Source organism: Littorina saxatilis, unplaced genomic scaffold (assembly GCF_037325665.1).
Source record: "Littorina saxatilis isolate snail1 unplaced genomic scaffold, US_GU_Lsax_2.0 scaffold_1049, whole genome shotgun sequence".
NCBI lineage: Eukaryota > Metazoa > Mollusca > Gastropoda > Littorinimorpha > Littorinidae > Littorina > Littorina saxatilis.
The window spans coordinates 12193-22663 of record NW_027127637.1 but is presented as its reverse complement, the minus strand read 5'-3'; positions in this window follow the sequence as shown (position 1 = coordinate 22663).

The following is a 10471-nucleotide window of genomic DNA, read 5'->3' as shown; positions in this document are numbered from 1 at the left end:
AGGGCTTTCTTCTGCACATCGCTCTGTTCATCTTTTGTTGTGAGATGAGGAACTGTTGTCTGGATGGACACGTTTTCAAGGTTGTTTTTCCAGGGTGGTTCTTCAAGGGAAAAGTGTGATGGGTGAACCAGTTCAGGCATCTTTGCTTGGTGTTCTCTCTTCAGGGCCCGTGTCTCAGTCGCATAGCTTGATCTCTTTAGCCTGCCAGAAGAGAGCTGCTTCATCCTTGCATTCATTCGGTGGTCTGGAATGCACTGGTACTTGATGTCTTGTACCATCGCTTTGCATTCTCTTCTCTTGCTGAGTGGAGGTATGCCGGTCACCTGTTGCATCTTGTCTATTGGGGTTGTCTTCATAGCGCCTGTGATGATTCTCAGCGCTTGATTTTGGACTTTCTCTAGGGTTTGAAGGTGCGTCTTGGCTGCTGTCATCCAAGAGCTAGATCCGTACTCAAGGTGAGGTTGTACGGTCCCCTGGTACACTGTCTTGAGGATCTTTTCGTTTGCGCCCCATTGTGATCCTGCCAGTTTCCTCATGATGTTCAGTTTTCTTCTGGCTTTTGCTTCTGCATTCATGATGTGATGTTTCCATGTCATGCGTTTGTCATATGTGACTCCGAGGTAGGTTTGCTGGTCTTCAAACTTCAGTGGCGTGTCACCCAACGTCAGTCTTCCAGGTTGTACTTTGGCGGAGAGTGTGAAGAGAGTAGCTGTTGTCTTGTCTCTGTTGATGGTTACACACCAGTTGTCTGCCCAAGCTGCAACTTTCTCGAGGGCAAGTTGCATCCTGTAGGTCGCAGTTGTTGCATGCTCCTCAGTGCACCAGAGAACAAGGTCATCAGCATACAGTGCTGCATGGACTCTACTGGGCAACTCGGGCACAAGGTCGTTGATGAAGAGTATAAACAGGGTGGGCGAGAGGACTCCTCCCTGTGGCACTCCTTGGCGGAGCAGCACCTTCTGGCCACAGTGACCATCTACCAGCACTCTGGCTCTTCTGTTGTGCAGGTAAGATTTGGTCCACTGGTACATGTTGCCTCTGATACCGCTCCGCAGGAGTTTAACCAGGAGTCCGTCTTTCCAAACCTTGTCAAAAGCTTTCTGCAGATCAATGAAGATTGCCAGGGTGACCTTCTGGGCCTGGAAAGCATCCTCAATGACTTGGGCAAGGTGGGTTGTCTGGTCCTCTGTACTTCTGTACTGTCGAAAGCCGGCCTGCTCTGGGACGATGATGCTCTCCGACTCCAAGTACAGCTGCAGGCGCTGGTTGATAATGCGCTTTATGGTCTTGCATACGCAGCTTGTCAGGCTGATAGGGCGATAGCTCTGGGCTTTTGTCTTGTTCTTTCCCTTCTTCAGCACTGGGATCATCCAGGCTTCTTTCCAACACTGCGGTACCTGTCCTTGTCTCCAGCTGAGGTTGTAAATGTCCAGGAGCTTCTGAAGAGCTGAGTTGCCTAGGTGTTGCAGCATCTCATTAGTGATGTTGTCTGGACCTGGAGATTTTTTCTGCTTCAGTTTCTTGATGGCAGTCTTCAGTTCAGCCATGGTGATGTCATGCTGCATGGCTTCTTGGACAGTTCCTTCTCTTCTCTCCCTCTGTTCTCTTCTGACTTCCTTCTGTAGAGGTAGAGGAATGGTGGTGTCGCTTTCTTTCTCGTAAAGCTTTGCAAAGGTGTCTGCAGCTTCTTTTCCTGTGATGGTTTTATTTTCTTCTTCAAGAGTGATCTTCTGCGTCTTGTTGCCTTCATCATTCAGTGCTCTTGTGAGTTTCCAGAGCTTTGAGGTGTCTTTTTCCATGTTTAGCCCTGCTGTCTTTTCTCGCCAGCCTCTTCTTTTACACTCAAGCTTTGTTCTTATGTGCTTTGCTTTGCTTTCTTGGAGCTTAATGTTGTTTTTCAAACTGGGGATGTTCTCAGCTTCTTCTCTAGCTCTTGATAGTGCATCATGTGTCCTCTGTAGCTCGTCGGACCAGTATGGGATGTAGACAGATTTAGTTTACACGAGGTACTGTTTATAAAGTAGAACCTACAAGACTAGCATCCCCAACAATCAAATTCGCAAAATCAAGTTTAACGTGTTAAAATCGACATACTATCAAAACTGCTGAAAGGAAACCTGTTGTGCATGTTATTAGAAAGAAAAATTAAATATGCATCCAAACAGTCAGCTTAGTTTACATATCTTGTCTAACAATGGCGTAATGGCATGATGAACGGTATGTAATTCTTCTGAGAAGCCGTAAAATGCGGTTTCTGGGGCCATTTTAGTGGGTAATCGGAAGAAATCCAGCACATTTAATAAATTTCTCAATGCATTGCCTTCAAACGTCTGGTAATTTATGCTAAGACATGTCGTTAAGTACATCAAGTCATTCGAGAGATTAGGTTTGCTTTTATTTGACATGCCAGAAAGAGTCCTTAAAATAGTCGGTTGGTCTAACTCTAAGCTGACTCATCAAACAAATTTAATTTGTTGCTATTTTCAACTTCAAATAAACCAAATACTCAAATTTCATGTACATATTTTATCAGACATGGATGGTATGAGGATTTCAAAGCGAAAGTAATCTTTAAGAAGTGGACTATTTTCACAGCGCTGAGCACAAATAGCCCACATCAAGCTCACTGCTGAACATTTAACTGCTAGCTGCTGAGCAGGGCTTTTGAGAGAGCATTTCCCAAGAATGTTTGTACGCGTTTGAACAAGTGGTCTGAGCAGCCGTCGTTGATTATGAATTACATTTCAGTGTAATTTGAAGCTTTAATGTTTGTTTAAAAAGCCTGCATATTTAAAAAAAAATCTGTTTTCTTTGGAAAAGGTACATCTTTATTTTTTGTAATTCTTTCTAACATGTCGCATAACAGCAGTACTAACGTTTCAAATGACTTGACATTTTGTTTGTAATTCGGTACATCTGATTGTCTTGTCTAAGTTCCATTATTGCCCACAATCAGCAGTAGTGATTACTTCGGCACTTGATGGGATGTTGCGCAAGTCCAAGAAAGCAGCGTTTCCAGCATCCAAAAGTCCATTTAAAATTCACAGGTTGGGGAGTATGGGGGGGAGGGGACATGAGTCACAGTGGCTACTGGTTTAGTGCGAGGCGCGCGACACAAAGGTGTCGACAGTGCGGGCCTCGACGACAGCTGCTGGTAGAGAGTTCCAGTCCTTCACTGTGCTGGGTAGAAAAGCGGCACTCCGATACTGAGTGCGGTAGGTGATGAGGCCGAACTGCTGGCAATGGCCTCTTCGCTGGCGTGGTGGTAAGGGGGCCAGCTTCGACTTGATGCCCGGACAGTGGACGATGCTGTTCGTGATCTTGTAGAGCATCGATAGGCGGGCAAGCTTCCTGCGCTCCTCCAGAGACTGCTACCCAAGGGAGTCCAGCATCCGGCTGACACTTGACGTGTTGTGGTAGCGGTTGCAGACGAATCGGGCAGCTCGTCTCTGGGCGGTCTCAAGCTTGTCGATGTTCTTCTGGGTGTGCAGGTCCCATACTGACGAGGCGTACTCCAGGATAGGCCTGACAAAGGCCTTGTACGCCTGCTCTTTCACGGATCTTGATGAGATCTTCAGATTGCGCCGCAGGAACCCCAGGGTCTTGTTTGCCTTGCTGACGATGTTGTTAATATGGTCGTCCCAGCACAGGTCACCCTGAATGGTCACACCCAGGTACTTGACCGCCTTCACTGTCTCCAGCGTATGCCCATGGAGCTGGTAAGAGGGCTGTAGTGGGCGTCTGCTCCTCGTAACAGGCAGGGTGTTGCACTTTGCAGGATGGAACTGCATGTCCCAGCTCTTCTCCCACTCGGCTAGGCGATGGAGGTCTTGTTGTAGCTGGGCCTGGTTGTTTACGCTAGTCACCACCCTGTACACTGCAGTGTCGTCCGCAAACAGGCGCGCTAGTGCCGTCAGTCTCTCCGGGAGGTCGTTAATGTACGCTAAGAATAGCGTCGGCCCCAGCACTGATTTGTTGCTTAATTAATTCATTTGATAATTGTCGGTAAAAATACCGGCTAACACCTCACAATCGCAAACCTGTTTAATGTTGTCTTTTCTAATTCATGACATGTGTTAGCACAAATCACCAAATATTTGAACGCAATGCGTTAAAAATTGCAGAAATTCAAATGTATTGTTTTGTTTCATTACCCGCTAAAACGGCTTCAAAAACTGCCTTTTATGCCTACTGAGAGGATTACCACATATTTTTTTTTTTTGCTTAACGCCCAGCCGACCACGAAGGGCCATATCAGGGCGGTGCTGCTTTGACATATATATAACGTGCGCCACACACAAGACAGAAGTCGCAGCACAGGCTTCATGTCTCACCCAGTCACATTATTCTGACACCGGACCAACCAGTCCTAGCACTAACCCCATAATGCCAGACGCCAGGCGGAGCAGCCACTAGATTGCCAATTTTAAAGTCTTAGGTATGACCCGGCCGGGGTTCGAACCCACGACCTCCCGATCACGGGGCGGACGCCTTACCACTAGGCCAACCGTGCCGGTTTACCACATATACCTACTGAGAGAATTAACACATACACCGCTCAGCATGGCATAGTAACAAAATTGACTGTTTCAGATACACATTTGATTGCTCTGATTTTTTGTCGATTTTAACGCAGGAACCTTGATTTTTCAAATTTGATTTTTGGGGGTGCCTGTGTTGTAGGAATCATTGTATACACACTACCTCATGTGAACTCAAACAGCTTTTTGAATAAGGGCAATCAATACATGCCCTTTTCAGTCATATAATTTGTTTTACAATAGACTGCCTCATCAAAACATTCTGCCCTCAAACGCATCTGCCTAGTTCTTAAAAGAATCACGCTTTGGACTACACAGTCCTGATGATGTGGGTCGTGTACAATCCATACTTTCCAAAGGAGGATTAAAAGTAAAAAGTATGGGTCGTACACTACCCACGCCATCCAATTAGGAGTTTTGCCGTCTCTTTGCATAGTATTAGTAATTAGTATGGGTCGTACATGACCTACACCATCCCAGTTAGAATACACAGGGTAAAATTCCTTACGGAATTCCATATGGGTCGTCCGCAACACACATCATCCCGACTGAGTAGTTCAAATTACTTCGTTTGTGTTAAAAGATATTTTTCAAAAGTTGTGCAATTGTATGGTGATCGGAGATTACATGAAGTCTCAATTAATTAATAATGTTAAATAGTTTCAGAGATATATATCCCTTACAGCAATGAAAAGTTGCTGCAATGTCGCTGCGAGGTCGCAGCGATCTAAACCCATCACGGCAACTAGTCGCAGATGGTCACGACTACCCACGATGTTGGCACGAGCCTCACAACAAGGTCGCAGCTACCCACAACCTTGGCGCAAGCCTCGCGACAACATTGCAGATAGCTGCAACCTTGGCGTGAGTCTCGCGACAACATCGCGGGTAGCTGCACCCTTGGTGCAAGCCTCACGACAACATCGCGGGTCGCTGCGAGCCTCGCAACAACATCAAAGTTAGCTGCTCAAAGTTAGTCTCGCAACAACATCGCAGGTAGCTGCGACTTTGGCGCGATTACATGGCTGTTAGTTGCGACCTTGGCGCAAGCTTCCCAACAACATTACAGCTAGCCGCGACCTTAGGGCCATGACATTGTCCAAATATAGTGAGCAGAGTGCTTTCCCTCAGTCAGCCATATTGAAATAGCTAGCCCCGGATGAAGGTATGTGCATGCAGGTCTCTGCATTTTGAAAAATATTTGCAAATTTCTGGAGCATTAATGATGATTTTTCCCTGTAAAGTCTAAGGTTAAGTTCTGGTCTGTAGTAATTTAATAACAAAAAAGTTTACAGGTCTGAACTGTTGAATACAGGGATGTTAAATTAGAATCTAACTAGCTGCTCCATCCTAAAATAATAATAATCATGATCAGGTACTGAAAAAAATATTCTATCAACAAGAAATGTAGTGCGCATGAAAGATGTTAGTTTAATCGATCAAGTATGAAAAAGACAAAATAAACCCCTGACAAATGTCAAAGTAGTTGAAGCATTAAAATAGTGTATGGAATTAGCAAAGTCATGCAGTTCTCAACTGACATACCTGCTAGCTGCATATGTACCACCACTTCAGTGAATGAATTTTTAATTTCAAACCTGGTTAAGAATTGACTAATCATAGGCACATAGCAGGAAGCTCGCGGGAAGCTTGTGGCAAGTGCACTAGGACATCGCGGCTATCCGCGACTAAGTCGCAACATACTTGTAGGAGGGGTCTAGGACATCGCAGCTAGTCGCGACCAGGTCGTGGCAAGCTCGCGGGTAGGTTGCAGCTAGCCGCGACTTGAGAGGATAAGCTAAAAAAAAAAAAAAAAAAAGTAATCTACAAATGTTGACTTTGTGGGTACAACATTTATGAATACTGGAAAATGTGTATCTTTTCAATTTGTTTTCTTATAGTCTGTTAGAGATTATCCTCTCAAACAAAATGTCTATCAGAATGTCTAAAATTAAAACATTTCTGCAAAAGTTTAAATCATTCCGATGAATAGTTTGGAATCTATCTTGTCATCCGTGAACTAACCTGTTTTGATTGAACGCTTTGCCATTTAATAAGTGATATGATAGATGTTGCTTTTTGGGTCCAGCGGACCATATCTATGCCAAATCAGGACCCCGCCATTTAATAATTTTTACTACAGACAATCTAAGGGGAAAAACAATTTTGGACCATATATTATCATTCTACGTACATTGAAGCTAATGCACACCAAATTTTAACACAAACTGTTCTGTTTCATGAATGTTATGGTCAAATGACTTGAAGAGAAAAAACGGTGTATTTTATGGTAGCTTCTACCCTCAACTTCTGTTGGAATATGCACCATTTTGATCACTGTGTCCATTGACTTTTGGTATCCAGTGTATTCAATTACGATGAAATTCATAGCCTCGTTGATTTTCGGGCTGGTGTTGCTGATGATGTCGAGTTTAAAAAAAAAAAATTCCATGTAAAATTATTAATTCAGTGACCTGCGTAAAAAGAGAGGGGATAGTGCGATATGACGATTTTTTTATATTTGATTTTGACTCCAACCTTGTTCAACACACAGTAACTAGTAATTCTGAATCATACACACTTTGAAGGCAAACTTAACCAGGTTTTATGTGATATTTTTAGTTTCATGAATAGTTCACGATATGAATGTAGCAACAGCAACAAAAACATGCTAGAAGGATATAGTGTTGACAATTTTACACTGATTGACCACGATGCTAAATTAAGTTGGTGTTGTTGTTTTTCTTTCTCATTTTATTTTGCATCTGCCCACAAAAAGCAGTAGAGTTTCTTTCGCAGCATTTCAGTGATATGTTTATTATAAATTAAAAACCTTCAAACAAAGCTTATTGCACCCATTTTCGTACCCTAACTAAAGCATTAGTTTCCGTGTTCATTCATTCAAACGTTCTGTGACATTTAAGGCAAAATAAATGATTTGGCTTTCTCCCCGTATGTAAAAGTTGTCAAAGTGTGCCTATTCTGAATTTTCTTCAATGTATTATTGGTGCCTAACGTTTTTCTAGGGTCGATTTCTGGGGTACAGTGGAACCTCCCTTTTAAGACCTCAAAAAATCTGAGAAAATCAGGTCTTTAAAAAGAGGGAGTCTTAAAATGGGGGTAATTTTGTGAACAGAAAGTCTGAAAAATCAATGCCTTAACAAGGAGGGAGTCTTCAATTAGGGGGGTCTTAAAAGGGTGGTTCCACTGTACCCTTAAATAAGAGGCGATCGTGTAACCCATATAAATTAAATCTTTGATTCCAAAAGTGTGCGAGATAGCCCACTCGATGGCCTTTAATGACAAAGAAAGTTTGAATGAATTGACACGGGAATGATTTTTCTAGTAGGGGTACGAAAATGGGTGCAACAATATTTTGGCAGAGTGTATATGCAATGGCCATAGTATTACCTACCTTGCATGAACAAGATCAAGGTTGATCAGACAATTGTGTTTGTAACTTTGTCTCACATAGCCATAAACAAGCTGGTAGCTGTTTCCCAAACCAATATAAAAAGAAACAATAAGTAAATAAAAATATCTTAACTCACAGTCACCCCATGAATTTGGAGCAACAGGCCCAAGAATAATGTTTTTGAGTCACTTGAGAAAAAGTGACTATGTAATCGGTCAGTGTTAGTCTGTCCGGCCGGCCGTCCGTCCGTAGACACCACCTTAACGTTGGACTTTTCTCGGAAACTATCAAAGCGATCGGGCTCATATTTTGTTTAGTCGTGACCTCCAATGACCTCTACACTTTAACGATGGTTTCGTTGACCTTTGACCTTTTTCAAGGTCACAGGTCAGCGTCAAAGGAAAAATTAGACATTTTATATCTTTGACAAAGTTCATCGGATGTGATTGAAACTTTGTAGGATTATTCTTTACATCAAAGTATTTACATCTGTAGCCTTTTACGAACGTTATCAGAAAAACAAGGGAGATAACTAGCCTTTTCTGTTCGGCAACACACAACTTAACGTTGGGCTTTTCTCGGAAACTATAAAAGTGACCGGGCTCAAATTTTATGTAAACGTGACTCATTGTGTTGTGAATAGCAATTTCTTCCTGTCCATCCGATGCCTCATATAATATTCAGAACTGCGAAAGTGACTCGATCGAGCGTTTGCTCTTCTTGTTTAATAATACTAATTCTTTTTAAACATTGTTCTATAACAAGCAAAAACTATCAAACATATTAGGAAATGATTTTACAGGTTGAACTTTTTTCAGGTAAAAACTAAATACATACCTTATGCTTTAAATATTAATGTACATGTCTACTATCTGATACTGTATCGCATTAACTTTAAACAGCCTGACTCATTGTGAAATTGTGCAAGTAAACATTTTGACATGGTGCTTATTTTTTAAAGACACAATCTTTCCCGTTCAAAGAATTGTTCTCATCATCACAGATCTGGACTGTCTTTTGCATGGATTGATGGAATAAGACAAGTCTTACACTTGGACAAACACTTGGCGGAGGGGTGTGCCTTTTGAAATTGTCTCTTTCAAATGAAGAATATGTTCGTAATCTATTTTAAGGTTTCACCTGACCATCCTCTGTGTATATGATACAGCTCTCTTTAAAGATATCCTTGTTATGCAAACTATCTTGTTAACCACCCCATGTACATTATGGGATTCGTAATGCAGTATTTATGGCATTTATTGCTATCTGGAAAGTATGAAAGTAAAAATCATTACTTTTAGGTACATGTCTAAAGGCAGTTTTGATTGATTAAATTTTGGATGATCACAGGTGTCAGTGACTGAATGTAATCCACAAAAAACCTCCTAGTCCTAGTCTGCAATTATCCAATGTACAAATATAAACGTATTCATGTTGGTGTTTATGATGCTTTAAATTACAGTGTAAGGAAGGTATGTAAAAGGTAACCAGAAAAAGGTCAAACAATGTAACCCTGCTATTTCTCGTGTTAAGTTGTGGTGAAAATTGATGCATCGCATTGAAATAAAGACAGATGTGAATGATCAGAAGATTTTAATGACGTTTTGTTGGGTTCCATGCTTGCTGTTGGCATTTGCAAACTGCTTGTGGATAAAAGTCTGTGTGTGTGCTTGTATGTCTGTGTCAAGATATGAACACGTTTATAACACAAACAATGCTTTCTCACTGAAATGACCATCGGTAGGATATGCTGACCAATGCTCTCTCTCTCTCTCTCTCTCTCTCTCTTTCTTTCTCTCTCTCTCTCTCTCTCTCTCTCTCTCTCTCTCTCTCTCTCTCTCTCTCTCTCCAGTATGACTGATCTACCACGGCTGATTAATGCAGAGTCAATGTCTTCACAAGTACAGAAAATAATTCATATCTAAGCAAAAACAAAAACACCCAGTCTTTGATTGTCTGAATGAAATACACTTTCCTTTCATTTACGTCACAATTGCATGACAAAGACGCAAGATAAGTTTAACAACTTTGACCTAACACACACCGAAAACAAAATACAGTCGCAAAATACCCCTCCCTATCTGAATCTGTCAGCAATGCCTCACGCAGATCGATGCAAGGTGCAGATCAAGCAAACACACTCACACACACACGCACATAATGTTGTCTTAACCGGATCACTATATATTTGGGGGACATAAACTTCAGCCTATGCATGACCCTTCCCTTCAGTGGCAACTGTTGTAGATCAAATGGTATGACATTTGTGCAATTTCGAAACAAAGTTTCCAAATTTGGCTATTGTCTCAACAGAACAAGGTTTGACATTTAGCGGTAGCAATATTTACCTGATTTAAACCCTCCAAACTTTTACCTTTTGGATTGTCTGGATGTCTGACAAACACCCCCTTCACTCCCTAGATCATCGGTGACCTAAAGAAAGCAGTTACAGCTCCCTAAACAGCAAAGCTTTCGTGCCACTGACAATTTCGGAGGCGTAATTTGAAACACATTT